We start from the raw sequence: 26421 nt of genomic DNA on the forward strand, positions 1-26421 counted from the left end.
TTACGATGTTTTTCCTTCTGTCTCTCTCTTCCTTACACTCCAAAGGCTTCAGGCAGAGCTAGTTTGCATTTCTTCCTAACGTTTTTCTCCCTGCCTTGGATTAAATACTATTTTCCTAATTGCCATCCTGCAGTTTCTCCAAGGTTATCTCTGGGTCTCTATCAGACCGGGATGGAGGTAGACAGAAACTCTTTCGGACTGAAATGTGTAAATAGCGAGACGTGTTTTCTCCTGGTTGGAAGAGTGGGTCGACATCCATTAAAATGAAATGAGAGAAATTTCAAGTCCAATAAAAGAACTCATTTTCCCACAATGTTTAATTAAACTGTGGAACTTTGCGACGATCCGAGGCGGTGATGATGCCCATGAATTTAGATGGCTACTAATCTTGATGGTTATTTAATATCTCTGGAATCATGAGGGACAGGCCTTGAGAACGAGCTTCTCCTCATCAAATGCAGAAGTTCCTTCCCATCCTGTAAAGCTAGAAGCTAAAACATATGATGAACGGTTGCAAGAATTGGGTACGACTAGTCGAGTGAAAAGAAGACTAGGAAAGACTTGATAGCAGGATTGCAATATTTGAGGAGCTGCCCCAAAGAAGTGGGGGTCAAGGTATTCTCCAAAGCACCTGAGGGTAGGACAAGAAGTAACGGATGGAAATTAACCAAGGAGAGAAGCAACCTAGAACTAAGGAGAAACCTAACTATGAGAGCAATCAACCAGAGATTGCCTCCAAATGTTGTGGTTTCTCCATCACTGGAAGTTTTAAGAAGAGATTGGGCGACCATTTGTCTGAAATAGGCTTCCTGCCTGAGCAGGGGGTTGGACTAGAAGACCTCCAAGGTCCCTTCCAACTCTGTTACTCTGTTAAAGTAGTGATTTTAAAAGTTAACTATCCAAGCCAAGTCACACTCAGTGCAACCTGTTTCTTCTTCTCAGGCAGAATCCCGGAATGTCTGGTCTTTCTCAGCCCAACCCACCTCGCAGGGTTGTTGTGTGACAAATAGGAGGAAGATGATGTGTTGGATATGTTCCCTGCCTTGAGTTATTTGTAAAAATAGTAATACAGATAGGATAGATAGATAGGTAGGTAGGTAGGTGGGTAGTAGGTAGGTAAATAGATAGATGATAGGAATAGATAGATAGGTAGGTAGGTAGATAGGTAGATAGGTAGACAGGTAAATAGATAGATAGACAGACAGACAGACAGATAGATAGGAACAGATAGATAGGTAGGTAGGTAGGTAGGTAGGTAGGTAGATAGGTAGATAGGTAAATAGATAGATAGATAGACAGACAGACAGATAGATAGGTAGATAGGTAGATAAATAGATAGATGATAGGAATAGAAAGGTAGATAGATAGATATGTAGATAGGTAGGTAGGTAGGTAGGTAGGTAAATAGATAGATAGATAGGTGATAAGAATAGATAGATAGATAGATAGATAGATAGATAGATAGATAGATAGATAGATAGATAGATAGATAGATAGACAGACAAGTAGATAGATAGATAGATAGATAGATAGATAGATAGATAGATAGACAGACAGACAGACAGACAGACAGACAGACAGACAGACAGACAGACAGACGGATGGATGGATGATAGGGATCCGTAGGTAGATAGGTAGGTAGGTAGATAACTGGAAGTTGGCAAATGGCCCATTTCCTGCCTCCGGAGGGCCTCTGGGGGTGGGGGTGGGGTGGGGAAGGCCATTTTTGCCCTCCCCAAGCTTCTAGAAAGGCTCTGGAGCCTGAGGAGAGAGAAAACGGGCTCCCCCCCCCCCCCCCGAGGCCCTCCGGAGGCAGGAAACAGCCTATTTCCTTACTTCCAGTGGGCCCAGAAGGCGCAAAAATCAGCTGGAGCTGAGCTCACGTGCCCTCTGATATGGCTACGCCATCGCAGTTCTAGGTTCAATGAAATAACCTGCAGAAATAGATGGATAATAGGATTGCAGCAAAAGAGCGGTTTTGTCGTAGGGATTCGAGGGAGCCCAGAGACAGGAATAAAAGGACCTTCGAATTTCTCGCCTTGGCCTCTGAACGCCACTTCCAATTGCATGAAGAACTTCTTAAATCGGACCTACCCTTTCTACTTCAATTTCTCGGTCTTCAATTTATGCAAAGCCCATTTTTCTTTGACGGCAGCAATAGGTCTACGTGCATTAATGAATTCCTCTTAGGGTTGATATTTTTAATAAATAAAAGTGGGGAAAAAAATCTGGGCAAACTTGCAATACTCCAGAGGTACTGAGGCTTTTCCATCACCGACATAACTTTCAGGTGAAGATATTAAAATATCATTTATTCATTCAACCTCGTCTTCGACTCCAGCTCGGAGTTCTCCAAATTCTTAATCACTTCTGCTTAACCCAAAAGAAAACAATTGTCAATTATTAAACACAGGTACTCCTCAATGTACAATCATTTGTTCTGTCACTGTTCAAAGTTACAAAGGATTAAAAAAAAAAAAAGCAATTTATGACTAATCCTCAAACTTACGATCATTGCCGCATCCCTACAGTCAGGTGATCCAAATTCAGGTGCTGGGCAATGGGCATTTATTTATAGAATAGAATTGAAGAATAGAATGACAGAGTTGGAAGGGACCTTGGAGGTCTTCTAGTCCAACCCCCTACCCAGGCAGGAAACCCTATAACCATTTCAGACAAATAGTTATCCAATCTCTTCTTAAAAACTTCCAGTGTTGGAGCATTTACAACTTCTGGAGGCAAGTTATTTCCACTGATTAATTGTTCTCACTGTCAGGAAATTTCTCCTTAGTTCTAAGTTGCTTCTCTCCTTGATTAGTTTCCATCCATTGCTTCTTGTCCTGCCCTCAGGTCAGCGGTGAAATCCAAATTTTTTTACTACCGGTTCTCTGGGCGTGGCTTGATGGGCGTGGTGTGGCTTGGTGGGCGTGGCAGGGGAAGGATATTGCAAAATCCCCATTCCCTCCCTACTCCAGGGGAAGGATATTGCAAAATCTCCATTCCCACCTTACTCTGGGGCCAGCCAGAGGTGGCATTTGCCAGTTCTCCGAACTGCTCAAAATTTCCGCTACTGGTTCTCCAGAACCTGTCAGAACCTGCTGGATTTCACCCCTGCCTCAGGCGCTTTGGAGAATAGCTTGACTCCCTCTTCTTTGTGGCAGCCCCTCAGATATTGGAAGACTGCTATCATGTCACTTCTAGTCCTTCTTTTCAATAAACTAGACGTACCCAATTCCTGCAACTGTTCATTGTATGTTTTAGCCTCCAGTCCCCTAATCATCTTTATTGCTCTTCTCTGCACTCAGTCTAGAGTCTCAATATCTTTTTTACATCGTGGCGACCAAAACTGGATGTGATATTCTTGGTATGGTCTTACCAAGGCATTATAAAGTGGTACTAATACTTCATGTGAATTTGATATTTCCAGTGTTGGAGCATTCAGAATTTCTGGATGCAAGTTTTTCCCACTGATTAATTGTTCTAACTGGCAGGAAATTTCTCCTTAGTTCTAAGTTGCTTCTCTCCTTGATTAATTTCTATCCATTGCTTCGTGTCCTGCCTTCAGGTGCTTTGAAGGATAGCTTGGCTCTCTAATTCTGCTGACTGTTGGCAGTTCGATTGTCACCATCTCAAGGATGACTCAGCCTTCCATCCTCCCAAGGTGGGTAAAATGAGGATCCAGATTGTTGGGGGCAAGAGGCGGACTCTGTAAACCACTTAGAGAAGGCTGTAAAGCACTGTGAAGTGGTATATAAAGCTTAGTGCTATTGTGGACTTCCACTCCCAGAATTCCCCAGCCAGCCATGCTATTGAGTTTAAAGTCCATTTCCATGACATTTCAGACAGAAATCTACACAATAAACCAGTTTTGCTGCTGGTTGGAACTCCCATTAATTCCCATTTTAAGCACCCTTGTCAGTGGAATTGACAGAAAATGTCAATTTCACCTGGTTGGAATTATCGATGAAATTGACACATAGTGTAGGACAAAGACTTGGGGATATTCTGAAGAGAACCTGGAGAAGAGGAAGTTAATTATACAAGTGTTAATTAGAATGCTGATTACATACATACATGCAGAGATACATACATGCATATTCAATATATGGAATCATATTTCAGTTCTGTAAACCCAGTGGTTTGCAGAGATGATTAAGACCTAGACATGTGTACTGAACGGTGTTGATGCAACCCCAAATTAATATTTCTATTTCTTAGCCTTTAATTTATCGGACTAGGGTTTTTTCTTTCTGGCCCATTTTGCATAATGTTGTTTATCCCCAAAACTAAAGGCTGCACTTTGTAAATATGCAAATTTCAGCCTTAAAAATCAGTTGCACCTACTTCCGAGAAAGCACGACAGTCTTCTAAGGACTGGGTACCGAAGCTGAGGTTTTATTTTGTTTTGGTTTCCTAAAAAAACACAGGCATCCAAGCTCTCCTGCGAGAAGCTAAATTATCTTCTGCAAATTGAAGATAATGATACAATTAAAATCCTTGGTTGTTTTCCTCTTCTCCTCCTTCCTAAAACCCCCCTCCCTCCCCAATACATAACACCTGGCAAAGATACAGGCAGCAATTAAGAGTGAAATAAGGTGCGTCATTTATAACAATCCTACAGATATTTTAATAAATGGGATGATTGGCTTTTTATGTGGTAGCAGGGAAACTTTAATCATCTCTCTAAGCAGATTAGGAAAGATAAAGAATTAATTGCATTATGGAATTTATGGTGCAGAGCCACTCGTGGTAGCCTTTTTAAATGTAATAATAACAATTTTTACAGGGCCTGCCTATTTCTGTAATTGGTAGCATTAAGTCTGAAGGCCATTGTTGTCTCCGCTCCTTATTTTTTCTGTCATTATGGGGCAGCTGTTCGAATTTAATCATTTTGGGCCGTGAAGATTTATGGTATGCAAAGAGAACCAGGTATCAAAGCTTTGATACAAAACCGTCATCTCAATACATCTTTATAACATTAATGTTTTCTAAAACAGATTTTATTGACGTTTTGCAAGACACATAAAAACTAACACAAACTAATAAAAAGCAGAATAGAACTAGCTTGGTTCTAGTGCAGTGTTTCTCAACTTTGGAAGCTTGAAGATGGGTGGACTTCAACTCCCAGAATCCCCCAGCCAGCGCTTTGGACCAATCACTAGGTGGTGGCAAGTTCTAGTTCCTCCTTAACCATGAAAGATGGTTGGCTGACTTTGGGCCAATCACTAGGTGGTGGCGAGTTCTAGTTCCTCCTTAACCATGAAAGATGGTTGGCTGACTTTGGGCCAATCACTAGGTGGTGGCGAGTTCTAGTTCCTCCTTAACCATGAAAGATGGTTGGCTGACTTTGGACCAATCACTAGGTGGTGGTGAGTTCTAGTTCCTCCTTAACCATGAAAGATGGTTGGCTGACTTTGGACCAATCACTAGGTGATGATGAGTTCTAGTTCCTCCTTAACCATGAAAGATGGTTGGCTGACTTTGGGCCAGGTGGTGAGTTCTAGTTCCTCCTTAACTGTGAAAGATGGTGGGCTGACTTTGGACCAATCACTAGGCGGTGGTGAGTTCTAGTTCCACCTTAACAATGAAAGATGATTGGCTGACTTTGCATCGATCTCTAGGTGGTGCAGATAATGAGAACAACCACCCCATGGAACAGCTTGGCTCCCAGAGTTCTCAGTGCTCCATCACTGGAGGCTTTCCAGAAATGATTGGACAACCAATTGTCTTGGACGGTACCAGGATTCCTTCCTTGGAGTGGGGGTTAGACTAGAGGACCTCCAAAGTCCCTGCCAGCCCTGTGAGTCTACAATTAGGACTCCAAACGTCATCCATACAGGGGAACCCTTCCCAGATGACCTTGTGGCAGTCAATTTTTAGTGCAGCCCATCTCGCCTGGTCTATCGGGAAACTAAATTCGACATATTTATTGCAAGCCACAGTATCTAACTTTCACATTAGAATTAATCTACCGGTGACAAATGATAGCATTCAGGCCTTCGGAAACCTATCTGTAAAAAAATAATGAACTTAGAGAAATAAATATAGGCCTCCCTGACCTCTTTCTTATACATTCAGATAATTATGTCGTAAATTTTGTGGTAAATTATCCCGACTGTCTTGAGGTTGTTCTCCAAATGGACAGGGTTCATTCCAACCATTATTTTTCCTTGAAAAGTAACCCATCCACGGTGTTGAATTTGGCTTTGAAACATCCTAAATGGTAGGCCTGGAAGCTTGTTTGGACTACATTTCCCATCACCCATAGCAGTCCCTAGGTTGTGGGGGTGATGGGCTTTGTAGTCAAAGATGTCCGATTAATGAAGGCTATATCCATTCTCAAGTGTTTGCTAATAGGAAACAACTGTTAACCTGAAAGCGCCCTGAGTCCACTAGGAGAAGGGCGGTATACAAATTGAATAAAATAAATAAATAATAAATAAAAGTCTTACTTAGGTATTATTATAGAGACTTGCAATTTAGACTTGATTTTAAGACAGAGAGATGTACAGCATTAAAGAAAAACTGACCTTACTGTTGACACGATGACTAATTTCCTTTCTTTTTTGATGTTAGCACAATGGCAAATAATTTGAAATGAAAGAAAACGAGGACATTAGACAATTCTTTATGACTGCTACTTAATCATTAGCAAATCTTAATTCTTTTTAAGGAAGTTATTCTAATATATAGCTTAGAATCATAAATTAGTCCTAAATCTTAGTTTAAAAATAATGTAATAATTTAGGCCTAAAATCCTAGCTTAAAAAGACAGAAAGAAAAAGACTTTTAATAGTGCAGAAATGGTATTTGCTAATATAAAAAAATCTGGGGTATTATTGTTTAGGCTCATATTTCACACTTGATTTTAAGACACAAAGGAAAAAAATAAAACAGGGACTTCATCGTTGCCACCTCTTTCACTCTTTTTTTTTTTAGAGTAACACAATCCTTTAGGACAGTTGCTTAGTCACTAACAACTCTTACTTTTATTAGTTAGTCAGGAAATTCCCTTTAAGAATAATTTAGTCCTAAAAATCTGGCTTAGAAAAAGAGAAAAAAAAACTTTTCATAGTGTAGAAATAGACTGTTATACCTTAGCTCTTCTTAATAAAATTTTCCTTTCCTTTCCTTTCCTTTCCTTTCCTTTCCTTTCCTTTCCTTTCCTTTCCTTTCCTTTCCTTTCCTTTCCTTTCCTTTCTTTCCTTCCTTCCTTTCCTTTCCCCTCTCCCCTCCCCTCCCCTCCCCTTTCTTTCCTTTACAGTATCCTTCCCCTGGAGTGGGGTGGGAATGGAGATTTTGCAGTATCCTTCCCCCTGGAGTGGGTTGGGAATGGAGATTTTGCAGTCTCCTTCCCCCTGGAGTGGGTTGGGAATGGAGATTTTACAGTATCCTTCCCCTGCGGTGGGGTGGGAATGCAGATTTCGCAGTATCCTTCCCCTGGAGTGGGTTGGGAATGCAGATTTCGCAGTATCCTTCCCCTGGAGTGGGTTGGGAATGGAGATTTTGCAGTCTCCTTCCCCCTGGAGTGGGTTGGGAATGGAGATTTTGCAGTCTCCTTCCCCCTGCAGTGGGATGGGAATGGAGATTTTGCAGTATCCTTCCCCTGGATTAGGGTGGGAATGGAGATTTTACAGTACCCTTCCCCTGCCATGTCCATTAAGCCACGGCCACAGAACCAGTAGTAAAAAAAATTGCATTTCTCCACTGCTTAATTGTAATGTATACGATTGTCACACACACATAGCAATATAATGCAACATTGTAATAGATAAAATACCATGGTGTATGCAGACAATATAAAGTATCGTATCATGTAATGTAACATTGTCATCTAAATAAATCGCAATATTGTAAAATAGTCAAATCGAGGGATGGAGGTGGGAAATGACCATGAAATAACAAAATCTTAAAGAGGGAATAAAATCTAGGGAGCTCTTTTCGGGGTAGATTTGAGAATAAAACGACCCCTCCCTCTGGAGATCCACCCTGACGCTTTAAAAGGCCCCAAGCTGAGATTTTAAAAGCCTCACTTCCCCTTTGTAAAATTTATGAATGAGAATCCCTGCTGGGTCAATCCCGAAGGGGAGCCAATCAGAACGGCGCTGGGCGTGGCCGCTCGCTCCTGCCTTCCTTCCCCCTCTCTTCCCCCTCCTCCTTTTCCACCAGAGGCATGCCGGTCTCGAGAGTTCCGCCGCCCGCCTGACCCGCAGCTTCCAGCGAGGCTGCGAACTACGGCCAATGAGAGAGCGCGCGGCCCAGAAGGGGCGGAGCCGCCGGCTCCTCGGAACGAGAATGAGAAGAAGCCCGCGCAGGCGCAGTGAGGTTTCGCTTTCAGCCCGGGCAAGGCGGCGGCGGCGAAGTGTTGCAGGTGAGAAGCTGCGCGCGCAGATGTGCCCCTTGCGCTGGGCCATCCTCTCCGCCTGCTTCGTTGCGCAGCGCTTCTGGAGGATTGGAGGGGCAGGAGGGAGTCATAAAGTGGGGCGGGAGGGGGGTTGCAAGGTGGGCGAGCTTGCAAAGTGCCCCGTGGAAAGGGAGGGGGGGTCGTCTTTTGGGGCGTGCCTCGGGCTGGAAACCTCGCCCAGCCATTTGCAACCGGGCGCCCGCGGGCACCCAGGATTGCAACTCGCGATGCGCGGGTTTGTTGGATGGGGAATTGGGGGGGTGCACGCCTTGGAGGGACCCCAGAGGGGCACAAAGGCCTCCTCTCCCACCTTTCTATTTTTTTTTGTGGGGGGGGAGGTTTGGTGTCATAGTAACGATGTTGCATTGAGGATGCTGAGACCTGACTTGCATTTTCGCGCATCCTTAGAGGATCGCTGTTTATTTATTGATTTATTTTTTGCAGAGTTAAAATCCCCGGTTTGGGCTTCTTTTGGGCCCTTTTTGGCCTGTCTCCTTTTTTCCCCCCCCACAAAGAGTGGGATGGGTGTCTCTGAATTGCCTGGGGTTCCTGGAAGGAGGGCCTCTGACCATGGGCAGAGTGCCCCTTCCTCCTACCTCCTAGGACAGTGATGGCTAACCTTTTTGCCATCGGTGTGTGTGTGTGTGTGTGTGTGTGTGTGCCCACACCCATAATTATATGCGCCCTCCTGCCCCCCCCGCATTTGGCATGTGATGGCATGGTGGGCCCGGTAGGCCCTTTTTTTGCTCTCCCCAGGCTCCAGAGCCTCTCTAGGAGCCTGGGGAGGGTGAAAATGGCCTGTTTGCGGCCTCCGGAGGGCCTCTGGGGGATGGGGAAGGCCGTTTTCGCCCTCCCCAGGTTCCTAGTGAGACTCTGGAGAATGAGGAGAAAAAAAAAATGGGCCTACCGGTCCCACCGGAAGTTGACAAATGGGCCATTTCCGGCCTAGAGAGGCTCTGGAGCCTGGGGAGAGCAAAAAGTGCCCCCCCCACATCCCAAGGCCCTCCAGAGGCAGGAAACAGCCTTTTTCAGTAGTGGGTTCCTCCCGGTTCGGTCCGGTTCGGCTGAACTGGTAGCGGTGACGATATGACGTCACTGAACCAGTTCTTCCCCGCCCGCCCTCCCACTCCCCCACGTTATTCTTACCTTTTATTTGCTCCCACCCCCAATCTATTGCTGCCTCCTGAGTCCCAGCTGATCGGCTAGAGGGAAAAAAACTGTTTAAACTCTTGCCGGGGGGGCTTCAAAGGGCCGCCCTACAGCTGATCAGTGTTAAAAGCAAACAAATGAGTCGGGTCGCAAGTGCGAGGACTTGGTCGTAAGTGCGAGGACCTTCCAGAAATGACTCTGACCAGCTAGCCACGCCCACCTAGTCACCTGACCTCCAAGCCACACCCACAAAATAAGCCACGCCCACAGAACCGGTAGTAAAAAAATGTAGAACCCACCCCTGGCCTGTTTCCCTACTTCTGGTGGGCCCAGAAGGCCTGAAAATCAGCTGGCGCGCCGGAGCTGAGCTCTCGTGCCCTCTGATATGGCTCCACATGCCACCTGGGGCACGCGTGCCATAGGTTCGTCATCAGGATCCTAGGAGAACGGCGGTGCGCAGGTCGTCCTCGAGTTTACAACCGTTCATTTTAAGGGACGGTTCGAAGGGACAAAACGGCACTGGGGAAAAAAGGGGACTTAACAACCGTTTTTTTTTCATGCTTAACGACCGTCCCCGGGGTCGCGTGATCCAAAGTCAGACCCTTGGCCGCTGACTCGTATTGATGACGGTCGCACGGGATCTGAGGAGCAAAGTCAAAACGGAGGTCAGATTCACTTAACCTATCAAGTGAATGCACTGATTCACTTAACAGCCGTGGCAAGGAAGGTTGTAAAATGGGGGCAAAATGCACTTAACCACTGTCTCACTTAGCAACCGAAGTTTTGGGCTCAGTTGTGGTTGTAAATCGAGACTGCCTGTCTTATAGGATGGTTTGTCGCACAGTCAGCCAGATGTTCGGACTGGATTGGACAGTTTTGTCTACCTGTTGAATCTTTCCCAAGGACCCGGGAGAGGCAGATGTGGGGGTCTGATTATGTTAAAGGATGATGATGATGATGATATTAAAGATATTAAAGGATGTAAGCTGCTCCAAGCAAAGCTGCCTTTTGCAATAGCAAAAAAATAAATAAATAAATAAAAAAATAAAAATTACAATGTTTTTCCCCCATGCCATCACTCTGCTAAACAACTAATTACCACAACACTGTCCAACTATCTAGTAAGGCTGTATTACTATTACCCTTCTCGTCTTTCCCATTACCTATCTCCTTATCTTCTTAGGACTATAACTGTGGTTGCTTGTATCTTACTATTTATATGGTTTTATTTAGTATCCTAGTATGATTTGTGTTAATCGTTTATTTAATATCCTATGGCTGTCACTAACTGTTGCATCGTATGATTTATGAGGAACGTATTTTATGGTCATGATCATTGCTTGTATGCACACTGAGAGCTTATGCACGGGAGACAGATTCCTTGTGTGTCCAAACACACTTGGCCAATGAACCTATTCTATTCTATTGTATTCTATTCTGTTCTGTTCTGTTCTGCTCTGCTCTGCTCTGCTCTACTCTCTGTTCTGTTCTGTTCTACTCTACTCTGCATTCCACTCCACTCCACTCCGCTCTGTTCTACTCTCTGTTCTGTTCTGTTCTATTCTACTCTACTCTGCATTCCACTCCACTCTACATTCTATTCTACTCTACTCTACTCTGCTCTGCTCTGCTCTGCTCTGCTCTGCTCTGCTCTGCTCTGCTCTGCTCTACTCTACTCTCTGTTCTGTTCTGTTCTGTTCTACTCTACTCTGCATTCCACTCCACTCCACTCTACATTCCATTCCATTCCATTCCACTCCACTCCATTCCACTCCACTCCACTCCACTCCACTCCACTCCACTCCACTCCACTCCACTCTACATTCTATTCTATTCTATTCTATTCTATTCTGTTCTATTCTATTCTATTCTACTCTACTCTACTCTACTCTACTCTACTCTACTCTACTCTACTCTACTCTACTCTACTCTACTCTACTCTGCATTCCATTCCATTCCATTCCATTCCACTCCACTCCACCCCACCCGAAGAGGAGAAGGAAAAGGAGAAGGAGGGGTCCTTGAAGCTTTCTGAGCTTGCTTGTTTTCTTCCAGATGTTTCATTACCCAAGTAGGTAACATCATCAGTGATAGAAAGGAGAAGGCTATGTTTATGTAGTTCCATGACTGGGGTATTGTTTACTGCTTGATTGTTAGTCTAGGGTTAATCCGAGTGTTAATCTCTGTTTAACCTGGCTGTTGATTGCTGACAAGGAGTTGTTTTGGTCTGTTGGTTTCCTTTTTAGCTTTTTGATGATCTCTTTTGAATGGTATGTAGATATTGTTTCTCTCTTTGTGTCTGTTGATGGCAGGCAGGGCAAGCCACTTGTATATACACAGAGAGCAAACCCCACTTCCTAAATATGACGGTATATATAACTGTTGCATATATAAGTGCTATATATAACAGTCAGTAAACAAACTGTTACAAGGCGAGGACCTATGCTGTCACAGGATTAAGCTGTTCTCAGTAAAGTATTATTTTTAATATCTTCATCCTGGGGTCTGTGCTAGGAGCTGGCTTGTCATGCTGTTGGCAGAGTAATAAATAAATCACATGAGAGTAACTTTACTCTGCTCCGGTGGGTGATTTCACATGTTCCTATTTTTATACTAACAAACATCCACATTGGACTTCCAAGAAGCCACGGAGTTTTCTTCTCACCAGATACAAAAAAATCTATGCTTGACTTGAGTCCTCGACTTACAACAGTGACTATTCCAAAGTTATCATGGCACTGAAAAAGGTGATTTATGCCCATTTTTCACCGCTACGATCTTAGACGCCTTCCTGTGTTCGCATGATCGAAATTCAGACCGTTCGGCAACTGACTCACATTTATGACCGCTGCAGCATCCCGGGGGGGGGTCAGGCGATCCCCATTTTGTGACCGTCGGATGAGCAAAGTCAACGGGGAAAATGGATTCGCTTAACAACCGTGTTGCTGATTTAGCAACCCACAGTGATTCGCTTAACCAACGTGGCATGAAAAGTCGTAAAATGGGGCCAAACTCACGTAACGGATTTTTCACTTAGCAACATAAATTTCGGGCTTAGCTGTGGTCGTAAGTTGAGGACGGGTGAAATGTAAAATTTGTTACTACCGGTTCTGTGGGCGTGGCTTGGTGGTGGTGGGGTAATGTGACAGGGTGGGCGTGGCCAACTTTTTTTTAAAAAAACTTTTCAAAGCATTTTTTCTAATGCTTTGAAAAGCCTCTGCCAATCAGGAAACTCAGCTGGGATCGTCAAAGAAGCTTTTTAAAAAATACCTCTCTTGATGATTCCAGCTGAGTTGTCTGATTGGCAGAGAGGTATTTTTTAAAAAGGCTCTCTTGACATTCCCAGTTGAGTTGCCTGATTGGCAGAAATGCCTCTCTGCCGATCAGGCAACTCAGCTGGGATCGTCAGAGACTTTTATTTATTATTTATTATTTATTAATTAAATTTGTATACCGCCCTTCTCCCAAAGGACTCAGGGCGGTGCACAGCCAAAATTAAAATACATGCAATACAAAATTTAAAATAATTTAAAAACAGAATTAAATCGAATTGGCTTCCCAAAACATTAAAACCCTTTGCCCATAAAATAACCCATTAAAATTTTAAGCCAGCCCAGCTTGCTGAAATAGGAAGGTCTTCAAAGCTCGACGGAAGGTACGGAGGTCTGGGATCAGCCGTATTCCTGGGGGTAGCTCGTTCCAGAGGGCGGGTGCCCCCACAATTTCAAAGCATTTTTTTTTACCACCTCTTCGGCCAAGAGGTTGCAGAAAAAATGCTTTGAAAGAAAAGCCTCTGATGATCCCAGCTGAGCCGCGTGATCATCAGAGGCTTTTTTTTCTTACTTTTAAAAGCATTTTTTTCGTCGGAAGAGGTTGTAGAAAAAATGCTTTTAAAAGTAAAAAAAGAAAAGCCTCTGATGATTGTGTGGCTCAGCTGGGCATGGGGGGACGCAGGGATTTTTGCTACCGGTTCTCCGAACCACCCGCCTCCATCGCTACCGGATCGGGCGATCCGGTCTGAACCAGGAGCATTTCACCCCTGGTTGACCTGTCTGTCTCGTCCTCGAATAACAACAGTTCATTTAGTGACTGCTCAGTGTTACAAAGGCACTGGAAAATGTGACTGATGACCGTTTAGCGCCATCTTTGCAGTATTTCTGTGTCCACGTGATCGAAATTCAGAGACTTGGCAACTGTCTCATATTTATGACAGTCGCGGTGTCACGTGATCTCCTTTTGCGACCATCTTAGGAGCAGTGGGGTAGCCAGATTCGCTTAACCTCCCGGGTTCCTATTTATCAGCCTCGGTGGTTTGCTTAACAACCGTGGCAGGAAAGATCGTAGAAATTTGCCCAAACTTCCCTTCACAAATGTCTTGCTTAAGAACAGAAATGTTAGGCTCCCTTGCGGTTGTAAATCGAGGACTATCTGTATTGGCAGGGCTTGGAAAGAGCTCTGCATGCATGCACGGGGGCTAAAATCTCAGCCTGTTGGAAGATGGCCAGCTGTGCTTTGGTTTTTTTGGACGGAGCTGTAGAACAAGATGGGCGATGGATGCAAACAGCATCAGAGAGGGAAGGAAAAGCTTTAGCAGAGCGTTAGCCAGGATAATAGTAAGAATAGGAATAGGACAGTGGTAAAATCTAAAATTTGTTACTACTGGTTCTGTGGGCGTGGCTTGGTGGGGGGTAATGTGACGGTGGGCGTGGCCATTTTTAAAAAAACTTTTAAAAGCATTTTTTCTACAACCTCTTCAGCGAAGAGGTTGTAAAACAAATGCTTTCAAAAGCCTCTGACGATCCCAGCTGAGTTGCCTGATCGTTAGAGGCATTTAAAAGAAAAAAAGTCTCTGCTGATCAGGCAACTCAGCTGGGATCGTCAGAGGCATTTAAAAGAAAATGGGCTTTTTTTCTTTTAAAAGCCTTTGAGAATCCCAGCTGAGCCGCACGATCATCAGAGGCTTTTTTTTTTACTTTTAAAAGCATTTTTTTCGGCCGAAGAGGTTGTAGAAAAAATGCTTTTAAAAGTAAAAAAAAAGCCTCTGATGATTGTGCGGCTCAGCTGGGCAGGGGGTGGCGGGCAGGGATTTTTGCTACTGGTTCTCTGAACCACCCGCCTCCATCGCTACCGGATCGGGCGATCCAGTCCGAACCGGGAGCATTTCACCCCAGGAATAGGAATAGGAATAGGAATAGGAATAGGAATAGGATAGAATATGGAATGGAACAGAGTTGGAAGGGACTTTTGAAGTCTTCTAATCCAGCCCCCTGCTCTGGAGGAGACCCTATCTAGTCTGTCTAGTCTCTTCTTAAAAACCTTCAGTGATGAAGCACCTACAACTTCTGGTGGCAAGCTATTCCACTGGATTATTATTATTATTATTATTATTATTATTATTATTATTATTATTATTATTTTATTATTATTAATTTTAATTTATATGCCGCCCTTCTCCGGAGACTCAGGGCGGCTTACAATGCGTTAAGCAATAGCCTTCATCCTTTTGTATATTTATACAAAGTCAGCTTATTGCCCCCACAAACTGGGTCCTCAATTTACCTACCTTAGAAAGGATGGAAGGCTGAGTCAACCTTGAGCCTGGTGAGATTCGAACCTGCAGTAATTGCAGGCATCTGGTCTTAATAACTAGCTTAATAACAGGGTGCCTTAGACCACTGTACTATCAAGGCTCTTGCCACCATTGCCACAGTCCCATGGTCCCATGGACAACATTCAGGCAGCTTGGCAACTGACTCATATTTATGACGGTCGCAGTGTCCTGGGATGGTGGTGGTGGTGTCACATGATCCCCTTTTGAGCTGGGATAGCAATAACAAGAAGTCAGCCAATTGGGTGACTGAGAGCCATGTCTGTTGTGGTCCGCCAGCAGCCTGCGGAGCTGGCAGCAGAGTCGGACAGTGAGGAGGTTGGGGAGGAACGTGGGCCAGTCCTGGGGGCTGGGGAAAGCTCGGACGAGGGCTCTGCGTCGGAGGCAAAGAGGGAGATAGACAGCAGTGAGGTAGAGGAGCAGCTGGAGCCTGTTCCCAGTGTGTACATGCTCAGAGCTACCAGAAGACAAGAACAACTCCGAAGGCGGGGTCAATTTGGGAGTAAAGCCACACCTTGGAGATGATTGGCCCCTCCCATAGGAAACAAAAGAGGAGCGAACGGGGAGTGGGCTTTTGCGGGAAACATTTCATTCGTTCGATCGTTTCAAGAGTGGGAAGTTCTGTTCGTGCCTCTAAGAGACTCTGTACCAAGTTTTGCCTTACACTGTGTTTGGAAACAAGTTACGTGGCAGCTTGCCAAACAAGATAAGGTTTGTGTTGATAAATATTCCTTTGAAAAACTGTTCATCACAGGCCTTGCTGACTGTGAATGAAAGTAATTCACAGTCGTGTCAATAAAAAAGGTTTTGCCGGGACCAATTCCTGCTTCCTGCTTTTTAAGGGAGCTTAGGTCAGAACAGTTAGCGCCTCAACAGCTGCAGAGATTCGCTTAACGACTGTGGCAAGAAAGGACATAAACTTGGAGCAAAACTCACTTAACTCTTACTGAGCAATGTATGAATATTTTGTGTGTGTGTGTGTGTCTTTTTTCAAGCTGACTGGGGGATTTGAAAACATTCTTTTTGTATTGCTCAATCCAATGACCCCTTCCTCTCCCGGCTTCATGCCTATTGATGGACAACTTTATTTGGGGTAAATCATGTTGCTGGAGAAAGGGGTAAGCAGTGTTTTAATTCCTTTCCGGATCGATCCTTATTGCTTAAATATTGAGCGGTCCATGTGAGGCGAGAGGATGTTAACTAGGCCAACATTTTTATTAAAGGATCCAAGGACGAACAGAAATTGGGCTTGTTGTACAAGGCCTAATGAAATAGTTTCCATCTAAACCAGGGGTGTTAAACTCGAGGCCTGCGGGCCGGATTCAGCCCACGGGGATGCTTAAATCTGGCCTGTGGGGCCGTCCTGGAAACAGCGAAGGACCAGCCCATGGGGCTCCGTTTTCACTGGCAGCGGGCTAGTGAAACAAACTAAAAGCAAAATGAAAGGACAAAAGTTTCCCCTTTTGCATTTGAGCATCCAAGAAGGGATAGGAAAGGAGAATGGGAAAAGAGGAAAGGCAAAGAAAAAGAAGGAAAGATGGGAAGAGAGCATGGAAGGAAAAAGAAGGAAAGAGGGGAAGGAAGAAGAATGGGGAATGAAGAGGGAAGGAAAAAGAAGAAGGAAGGAAGGAAGGAAGGATATTAGGTGAGAGAATGAGAGAGGGATGGAAGGAAGGATATTAGGCGAGAGAAAGAGGGATGGAAGGAAGGAAGGAATGATATTAGGTAAGAGAAAGGAAAGGAAGGAAAGGAAGGAAGGAAGGATATTAGGTGAGAGAATGAGAGGGATGGAAAGAAGGAAGGATATTAGGTGAGAGAAAGAGGGATGGAAGGAAGGATATTAGGTGAGAGAAAGGGATGGAAGGAAGGAAGAATAGGTGAGAGAATGAGAGGGATGGATGGAAGAAGGAAGGATATTAGGTGAGAGACAGAGGGATGGAAGGAAGGAAGGAAGGATATTAGGTGAGAGAAAGGGATGGAAGGAAGGATATTAGGTGAGAGAAAGGGATGGAAGGAAGTAAGAATATTAGGTGAGAGAATGAGAGAGGGATGGATGGAAGAAGGAAGGATATTAGGTGAGAGAAAGGGATGGAAGGAAGGAAGGAAGGAAGGATATTAGGTGAGAAAGAGAGGGATGGAAGGAAGGATATTAGGTGAGAGAAAGTGATGGAAGGAAGGAAGAATATTAGGTGAGAGAATGAGAGGGATGGATGGAAGGATATTAGGTGAGAGAAAGGGATGAAAGGAAGGATATTAAGTGAGAAAGGGAAGGAAGGGAAGGAAGGAAGGAAGAAAGGAAGGAAGGATATTCGGTGAGAGAATGAGAGGAATGGAAGGAAAAGAAGGAAGGAAAGAAGGAAGGAAGGATATTAGGTGAGAATGAGAGGGAAGGAAGGAAGGAAAGAAGATAGAAGATTATAATGAGAGGGAAGGAGGGTCAGAGGGAAGTCCTGCCTTAGCACTTGGCCACCACAGGTGCGCACCTGACATGAGCGATGTTGAGATGGCCACGCCCACCCTGGCCACACCCACCCTGGCCCCCAGAGGTCAAACAGAACCCTGATTTGGCCCTGCATGAAATCGAGTTTGACACCCCTGATATAAACGAAGCAAATAGAAAACTCCTTTGCAAGCGTTTTGGGGGAAATTAGATTTCAGGCATGGTAGAAGCAGAGGCGAAAGTGCCGGAGCCTAAGGGGGGTGACTTCTGAATCAGCATTCGCATTTGTGGCTTTGGTGTCCCACTCCAGCCTACCTTGAAGGGGTGACGGTAAGGAACAGCATGGATTGAGAGAGTGAAATAACATATTTTGTGTAGGAGTGGCAGAAGCTGGAGGTGGATGGAGCCAAGAAAGGAATTAACCTAGAATCGTTACATTCTCACAAGTGCTCTAAGTTCAACCCTTCCTGAACTGAATAGTCCTCAATTTACAACAGTTCATTTAGTGACTGTTCGAAGTTACAACGGCACTGAAAAAAGTGACTTACGATCCTTTTTCACACTTAACGACCGTTGCAGCATCCCCGTGGTCATGCGATCTATACTCAGATGCTGGACAGCTGACTCACATTTATGATGGTGGCAGTGTCCTGGGGTCATGTGATCTGCTTTGGCGACCACCTTCTCACGAGCAATGTCAAATGGGGGAACCAGATTCGTTTAACGACCGTGTTACTAACTTAACAACTGCAGCGGTTCAGTTATGTTTTAAGTCATAAAATGAGGCTAAACTCACTTACCAAATGTCTCACTTAGCAATGGAAAATTTTGGGCTTAATTGTGCTCGTAAGTCGAGGACTAGTTGTACTTATTGGGTACCAATTTAGTGGGCAGCCATTAGTGGACTAGATTCTCGTGTAGAGGCATGAGCAATAAATCAGTTGTATTGTAACTTAAGGAGTACCGTATTTTTCGGAGTATAAGATGCACCTTTTTCCCCCCTAAAGGGGGGTGAAAATTTAGGTGCGTCTTATACACCGAATGTAGCCCCGCCCACTGGCCCCCACTCTGCCTCCCAGCAGTTACCTCCTTGCAAGCAAACAGCAAGAAAAAAATAGCTCCTTTCAGCTTCAGCACAGCCTAATTAGCACAAGTTGATTGGATCGGCCTCCCGACTCTCAGCTGATTTGCTCTCAGCTGTTTTGCTCAAGGGCTCTGCTGCTTGCTGCAAAGACACAAATTGCTGGAGCAGAATTTTTTTTTTCCCCTTGTGGTAATCAAGCTATGCTGAAAACGAAAATGAAAGTAAAGCAGGCTGTTTGCTGTTTGCTGCAACCAGGCAAAACTGCTGGGAGGCAGATTTCTTTTTCTTCTTTTCCTCACCAAAAAAAGGTAGGTGCGTCTTATAGTCCGAAAAATACAGTACTTCTATAGTGACTTCTAGTCTTGCCTTAGCCATGGAAGCCAGCTGGGTGATTTTGGGCCGATCCCTCTCTCAGTGCAATCCACCCCACAGGGTTGTTTTTCAGGGCATCATTGGAAGAAGGAGTATTGGGTATATTCGCCACCTTTAGTTACTTCTAAAGTGATAACAGTGAGATAAAAATCTAATAAGGAAATCAAGTGATGGGCTGAACACTTTGGTTAGTTGTCCCAAAGTTCCTTTTTTCAAGAGGCAACTGGACTTTTTGTTTTTCTTTGAAGACGTTTCGCTTCTCATCCAAGAAGCCGAATCAGAATCAGAATAGAACTGGAAGGGACCTTGGAGGTCTTCTAGTCCAGCCCCCTGCTTAAGCGGGAGACCCCAGACCAGGGGTCGGCCACCTTAAACACTCAAAAGAGCCACATTTCCCACCAAAAAGAAAACACCGGGAGTCACAAAACCTCTAGAATGAAGATAACACTGCATATATCGTTTTTTACCTTTATGCTATGTATAAAAAAAACTATAGTGTGTTGCATTTATGAAATCAATGACCTGCTACAGAGAAAACACATTTTTATTTCTGCATGCAACAAAAACATTTTGAACTCCGAAAAAAAAAGATGGGTCGAAAAGCTCAATAAATCGTGTGCCGGCGGGTGTCTCACATTGGTGGTTGTGATGCCTATTTTGAGCGACGGGGAGCCGCAGCAGAGGGAGGAAAGAGCCACATGCGGCTCCAGAGCCGTGGGTTGCAAACCCCTGCCCCAGACCATTTCAGACAAATGGCAGTCCAATCACTTCTTAAAAAAAACTTCCAGTAATGGAGCACCCACAAGTTCTGGAGGCAAGCAGTTCCGCTTGTTAATTGTCCTCATTGTTAGGAAGTTTCTCCTCAATTCCAGGTTGCTTCTTGGTTAGTTTCCATCCATTGTTTCTTTTCCTGCCTTCTGGTGCTTTGGAGAGTAGCTTGACCCCTTCCTCTTTGTGGCAGCCTCTCAAACACTGGAAGATGGTTAGCTTGTCTCTCCCCCCATCCCCAGTCTTTTAGTCATGCACTTAGGGATAGACACCCTTTGAATGGTGTGGGAGTGTCAACTTGCAAAGCTTTCAAGTTGCCATGAGCAGGAGGGAGGGAGAACTGATAGAGCTGATTGATTTCCCTAACTGAAGCTGCATTCCATACATTCTTCCTGACCGCAATCAGAAGGAGGGTGTTGGATTTCACAGCCAGCCAAAGTGGTTAATTGGAGAATGTGATTTATGACATGGCCAGAGAGGAGGGGAGAGACAGGGTCATAGGGGAATGTAAATCTATGTGGGATCAGTCCTAACTGCATCCGAATATTGCCGAAATGGTGCTCCTAATAAATGACTGTATTTCTTTTGAAGTTCGGCTCATGGCTCATGAATTAATTAGGGCATCTTTCGGAGACTTCACAGGGAGTAGGAATATATTTCCAGAAAAAATTGCAGACTACAAGAGTCATGTGCATTACTCAAGTGATGCTGAAAACCCAGATAAACCTTCAAGTGGCCTCAACGACCATCTAAAAGGATGCAAATGACCAGCTGTCTGCAAGGAGTATCAATTCTTCCATTCTCCACCATCCAGTCAGAGCTGAAGAAGCTTCTTGGGTGAGAAGAGAAACACCTTCAAAAGAAAAAAATCAGAAAGTCCAGTTGCCTCCTGAAAAAAAATCACCTTTGGGACAACCAGCAGGACTGGAGGATTGAGAATATCTACAGACTTTTGGCTATACAATTTGGGATGAACACCCTTGGAATGGTCTGGGAGTAGGAATGGATTTCCAGAGGGAAAAATTGCAGACTATGGGAACCAGGAGTACCACTCAGGTAACCTGAGGACACTGATAAACCTCCAAGTGGCCTCAACGACTCTCTCTAAAAGGATGCAATTGACCAAGGAGTATCAATCCTTCCATTCTCCACCATTTAATTAGAGCTGAAGGGGAAGAGAAACGTCTTCAAAGAAAAAAAAAATTAGAAAGTCCAGTTGTCTCTTGAAAATAAAAACACCTTTGGGACAATGAGCCTGTAGTACAGTGGATTGAAGCACTGTTATTAACAACTGCTGCTTGCAATTACTGCAGGTCGAATCTCACCAGGCTCAAGGTTGACTCAGCCTTCCATCCTTTGTAAGGTAGGTAAAATGAGGACCCGGTTTGTGGGGGCAATAAGCTGACTTTGTATAAATATACAAAAGTATGAAGGCTATTGCTTAACGCATTGTAAGCCACCCTGAGTATCCGGAGAAGGGCGGCATATAAATTAAAGCAAAAAAACAAAACAAAACAAAAAAAAAACAAAAAAAAAACCTGATCTGGATGATGGAGAATCTCTATAAATGTTTGGCTTTAGCTAGTTTTAGCTCCTAAGCCTCAAGGCAAACAAAGATGCTTTCCGCTTTTCCTTTAGCAACGGGGAAATTGGTAGATGGATTGCAGCTTTGCTGACGCCATCGATGGTTGCATTTAATAAAACGCTGCACCTGGCTCTTTTCGCTTCCTTCTCTCTTCCTCTCTCCCCCCCCTTTTTTTATTACATTTCCCTGCCTTGAAACCGGACCCTGTAATGTCAGATCAATTGGATTTGTAAAGGGTTTTTTTTTTAAAAAAAAAAAATATTTCTTTTAAACTTAAATGCAGGTTGGTAACTTTCGGTAATCTTTTCCCTAAGATTTAACCCTCCATCTCCTTGGCGAGTCGGAAAGAAGGAAGGCTTGGGTTGGAAAATCCAGAAACGGCCAGCGAGAAATTTTTGAACAGGAGCTACGCCAGAAAAAAAAAAAATGGCTCATCCAGTTGGCAGCGGGTCAAATTCCCTGCCCTCTGTTCTGTTTTAACAGCCTCGCTAAAATAAAATAATAATAATATTTTTTAAAAAAAACCCTTAGGCTGAGCGATGCGTCTTCTTGATTTGCCAAGGCCCGTTGTAGCTTTTTAAGCACAGGCCGTGTCGACAAACTCTGTGAGTTGTGGCTTGCTGCATTGCAGGAGGGGGCGATGATCTGCTGTGAGTCGACTCTGCTTTCTTGGGAGTGGAGATTTCCATCCTGCACCAGACAAAACGGATCCCAGGAAGGGCCAGTGAAAGAGAGGGACCCTTGGGCCTAGAAAGGGAAGAGTGATGTGGTCTTCGCTGTTTAGAGAGTGCGCTTCCATCAGCTACTTTGCGTTAATATGTGACAGAGTCCTATAATAAGGATGAGGATTCCCTGGACTGGTGGGGTGTGGGCTGCAACTCAAAAGAGTAAGACACAACTTAGCTCTGATACAAATCGGAATAGAGCTGGAAAAGGACTTTGGAAGTCTTCTAGTCCAGTCTCCTGCTCTGGCAGGAGATAACCTTTGAGAAAAGTGGCTGTCCACTCTCTTCTTGAAAATCTCCAGTGATGGAGCACCTAGAACTTCTGGAGGCAAGCAGTTCCACTGGTTAATTGTCCTCGCTGTTGGGAAGTTTCTCCTTAGTTCCAGGTTGCTTCTTTCCTTGATTAGTTTCCATCCATTGTTTCTTGTCTTGTCTTCTGGAGCTTTGGAAAATAAGTTGACCCCCCCCTTGTTTCTGTGGCGGCCCTTCAAAGAGATGGAATTCATAGTTCCACAGATCATATTGTAGATACAGGCAATATTCTGCATTTTTGGGGCCTACCTGACAGTGACAGGTTTTGAGAGTCCATTGTTCAATATTTCTGGGAAAAGTATGGAATGTGCAGAGTCCGACAGACTTACAAAACTGATCAAGGATAAAAGAGACTCAGACTTTTATAGTAGTTGGAATATGTGGTATGATTGGGCCCAGAAACGATGGGAGAGAGACAAAGGATAATGTTGGATTATAATGATAGATAATTGTATATTTATGGTAATCAATAAGTATTGGAAAGGTAAATTTGTATACAAGAATCTGTAAATATTTTCTATTTTTACTCTCTGATTACTGGTGTATATATATATATATATCAATTTTCTTACTTCTTCGTAGGGTCTATGTGTGTTTTTCTTCTAGCCAGGTTTTCCCTACGTAGCCAAGGTTTATATATAACATTATATATATATATATAACTTTATATATTATAACATTATATATAACATTATATATATATATATATAACATATGTAACATTGCCAAAATATCCATATATATATATATATATATATATATATATATATATATGGATATTTTGGCAATGTTACACCGTGATAGAAAAATTATTATACATTTGTTTTTGATTTTTCTTTTTGATGCTCTAATAAAAATTTTTTTAAAAATATTTCTGGGAAAAGTGGTTTTCTAATTGTGTCTACGAAATGGGTGGCCCTAATAAATCAAAAATAAATAAATAAATACATTGTTAAATTGTGACCCTGTGAGGCGACTCTGGAAAAGGAGGACTTCTCGTGCAAGGAAGGCCGCGTTCTGCATTGACCCTCGCAACAGCTAAATGAACTTGTAAATTGATTTTTGTTTCTGTTTTCTATAAAAAGAAGATAGAGGAACTTCTCCTAAGTTGGAAATTTACCAAGTTATTAGAATGCAGCTCTCAACTTGGGAAGCTCATATAGTTATAATTCCCTATATTGCTTTTGGATAATCTCTGGAGATTTTTTTAAGACAAGATAGGACAACCATTTATCTGAAATGGTATTGGGTTTCCTGCCCGAGCAGGGGGTGGACTAGAAGACCTCCAAGGTCCCTTCCAACTCTGTTGTTTTACTATTTTTCTATTATTTTTCTCTACTACAGGTAAATGCTCAACTTACAACAGTTAGTGACCGTTCAAAGTTACAATGGCACTGAAAAAGGTGATTTATGACCGCTTTTCACACTTACGACCAGTAGTGGGTTCCTCCCGGTTCGGCCCGGTTCAGCCGAGCCGGTAGCGGTGACGATATGACGTCACTGAACCAGTTCTCTTTGTTCGGAAGCTGGGCCCTCCCGCCCCTCTACCTCCCCGCGTTATTCTTAACTTTTATTTGGCCCCCACCCCCAACCTATTGCTGCCTCCTGAGTCCCAGCTGATCGGCTAGAGGGAAAAAAGCTGTTTAAACTCTTGCCGCGGGGCTTCAAAGGGCCGCCCTACAGCTGATCAGTGTTAAAAGGCAGTGTGGTGGTAGACCGGTACCTCCCAAAACGAATGTGTAGAGTGGTGCCTCCAAAAACAAATGAGTAAACCGGTGCCTCCAAAAAGAAATGAGTAGACCGGTGCCTCCAAAAAGGAATGAGTAGACCGGTGCCTCCAAAAAGAAATGAGTAGACCGGTGCCTCCAAAAAGAAATAGGTAGACCGGTGCCTCCAAAAACAAATGAGTAGACCGGTGCCTCCAAAAACAAATGGGTAGACCGGTGCCTCCAAAAACAAATGGGTAGACCGCTGCCTCCAGAAACAAATGAGTAGACCGCTGCCTCCAAAAACAAATGAGTAGACCAGTGCCTCCAAAAAGGAATGAGTAGACCGGTGCCTCCAAAAACAAATGAGTAGACCGGTGCCTCCAAAAACAAATGGGTAGACCGGTGCCTCCAAAAACAAATGAGTAGACCGGTGCCTCCAAAAACAAATGAGTAGACCAGTGCCTCCAAAAAGGAATGGGTAGACCGGTGCCTCCAAAAAGAAATGAGTAGACCGGTGCCTCCAAAAAGAAATAGGTAGACCGGTGCCTCCAAAAACAAATGAGTAGATCGGTGCCTCCCAAAACAAATGAGTAGACCGGTACCTCCAAAAACAAATGAGTAGACCGGTACCTCCAAAAACAAATGAGTAGACCGGTGCCTCCAGAAACGAATTGGTAGACCGGTGCCTCCAAAAACAAATGGGTAGACTGATGCCTCCAAAAACAAATGGGTAGACTGATGCCTCCAAAAACAAATGGGTAGACCGGTACAGCTCTGCAAGCAGTTAAAAGCCTGGTAGACCAGTACCTCTGCTAAATCCTAAAGAATTGTCACATGACCATCAAGCCACGCCCACAAAATAAGCCACGCCCACAGCACCGGTAGTAAAAATATTTAGAACCCATCTCTGCTTACGACCATGGCAGCATCTCCATGGATCCAAATTCAAATGCCTGGCAACTGTCTCGTATTTATGCTGGTTGCAGAGATTCCCTTTTGTGACCTTCTGAGGAACAGTGTCAATGGGGGAAACTGGATTCACTTAACAACCATGTTGCTAATTGAACAACTGCAGGGATTCACTGAACAAAAGTGGCAAGGAAGGTTCGTAAAATGAGACGAAACTCACTTAGCGACTGTCTTGCTTAGCAACGGAAATTTGGGGTTCAATTGTGGTCATAAGTCGAGGACCTGCATACTCCTCCCCCTCCCACATATTCATTGGAAAAGAATTTTTTACATGTATAATGTTATGTATACTTTTCACGGGAAAAGAATGTTTCACAGAATTATTTTTTAAAAAAGGATATAAAAAGATAAAAAAAAAATAAAGTCAGGAAAGAGAAGGAAAAATAAAGATGTCTAAAGAAGCTCTCTTTTTTTGAGCATTTATTAGCACGACTACCATTTCCATCCTCCTAAATAATTGTTATTTATTTATCTAATTTCTATGGCGTAGTATCTCGCTTCCCTTATTCGCGTAAACAACGCTTTTTAAAAATCTTTAAATTTGTTTATGTGCCTTTAAATGCAGGGATGGGTAGGCTGTGCTTCAGTTTAGCTTCAATTTCCAAAGGTTTTTATGGATTCATCAAAGCAAGAATAGCCCAGAGATGCTTCGAGGTTCGCTTATGTGAAAAGGCAATAGAAAATTCATCACACAGTAGAGTCCCTACGTGTGTGAATCACTCTTTAAATACATCTTTATTATGAAAAAAAGCATACTGTTTGCCCTGTAACATTGCAAAAAGGAAGGAAGGAAGGAAAGAAAGAAAGAAAAGAGAAGGGAGGAGGGAAGGAAGGAAAGAAGGAAAGAAAAAAGGAAGGAATGAAGGAAAGAGAAAAAGGAAGGAAGGAAAGAAAAGAGAAGGAAGGAAAGAAAAAGAAGGAAGGAAAGAAAAGAAGAAAAGAAGGAAGGAAGGAAGGAAGGAAGGAAGGAAAGAAAGAAAGAAAGAAAGAAAGAAAGAAAGAAGGAAGGAAGGAAGGAAGGAAGGAAGGAAGGAGGAAGGAAGGAAGGAAGGAAGGAAGGAAGGAAGGAAGGAGGAAGGAAGGAAGGAAGGAAGGAAGGAAGAAAAAGAAAGAAAGAAAGAAAGAAAGAAAGAAAGAAAGAAAGAAAGGAGGGAGGAAGTAAGGAAGGAAGGAAAAAGATGGAAGGAAGGAAGGAAAGAGAAAAATAAAGGGAAAAAAGAAGGAAGAAAGAAAGGAAGGAAGGAAAAAGAAAGGAAGGAAAGAAAAGAAGGAAAGAAAAAAGGAAGGAAAGAAAGG

The 26421-nt window shown here is 43.7% G+C and overlaps 1 protein-coding gene across 3 annotated transcripts in view; it reads left to right on the top strand.

The window, feature by feature from the left end:
• Window positions 1–8320: 8320 nt before the first annotated feature.
• The window catches only part of TSNARE1 (t-SNARE domain containing 1), a 296160-nt gene continuing 278059 nt past the window's right edge, over window positions 8321–26421 (top strand). For all 3 annotated transcript variants that reach the window (XM_070941966.1, XM_070941969.1, XM_070941970.1), the window contains exon 1: window positions 8321–8371. The gene's annotated coding sequence lies outside the window, so the exon portion shown is untranslated. The remainder of the gene's footprint in view (window positions 8372–26421) is intronic.

The sequence above is a fragment of the Pituophis catenifer genome, unplaced genomic scaffold (genome assembly GCF_029215685.1).
Source record: "Pituophis catenifer annectens isolate HBS135680 unplaced genomic scaffold, rPitCat1.0.hap2 SCAF_3, whole genome shotgun sequence".
Lineage (NCBI taxonomy): Eukaryota > Metazoa > Chordata > Lepidosauria > Squamata > Colubridae > Pituophis > Pituophis catenifer.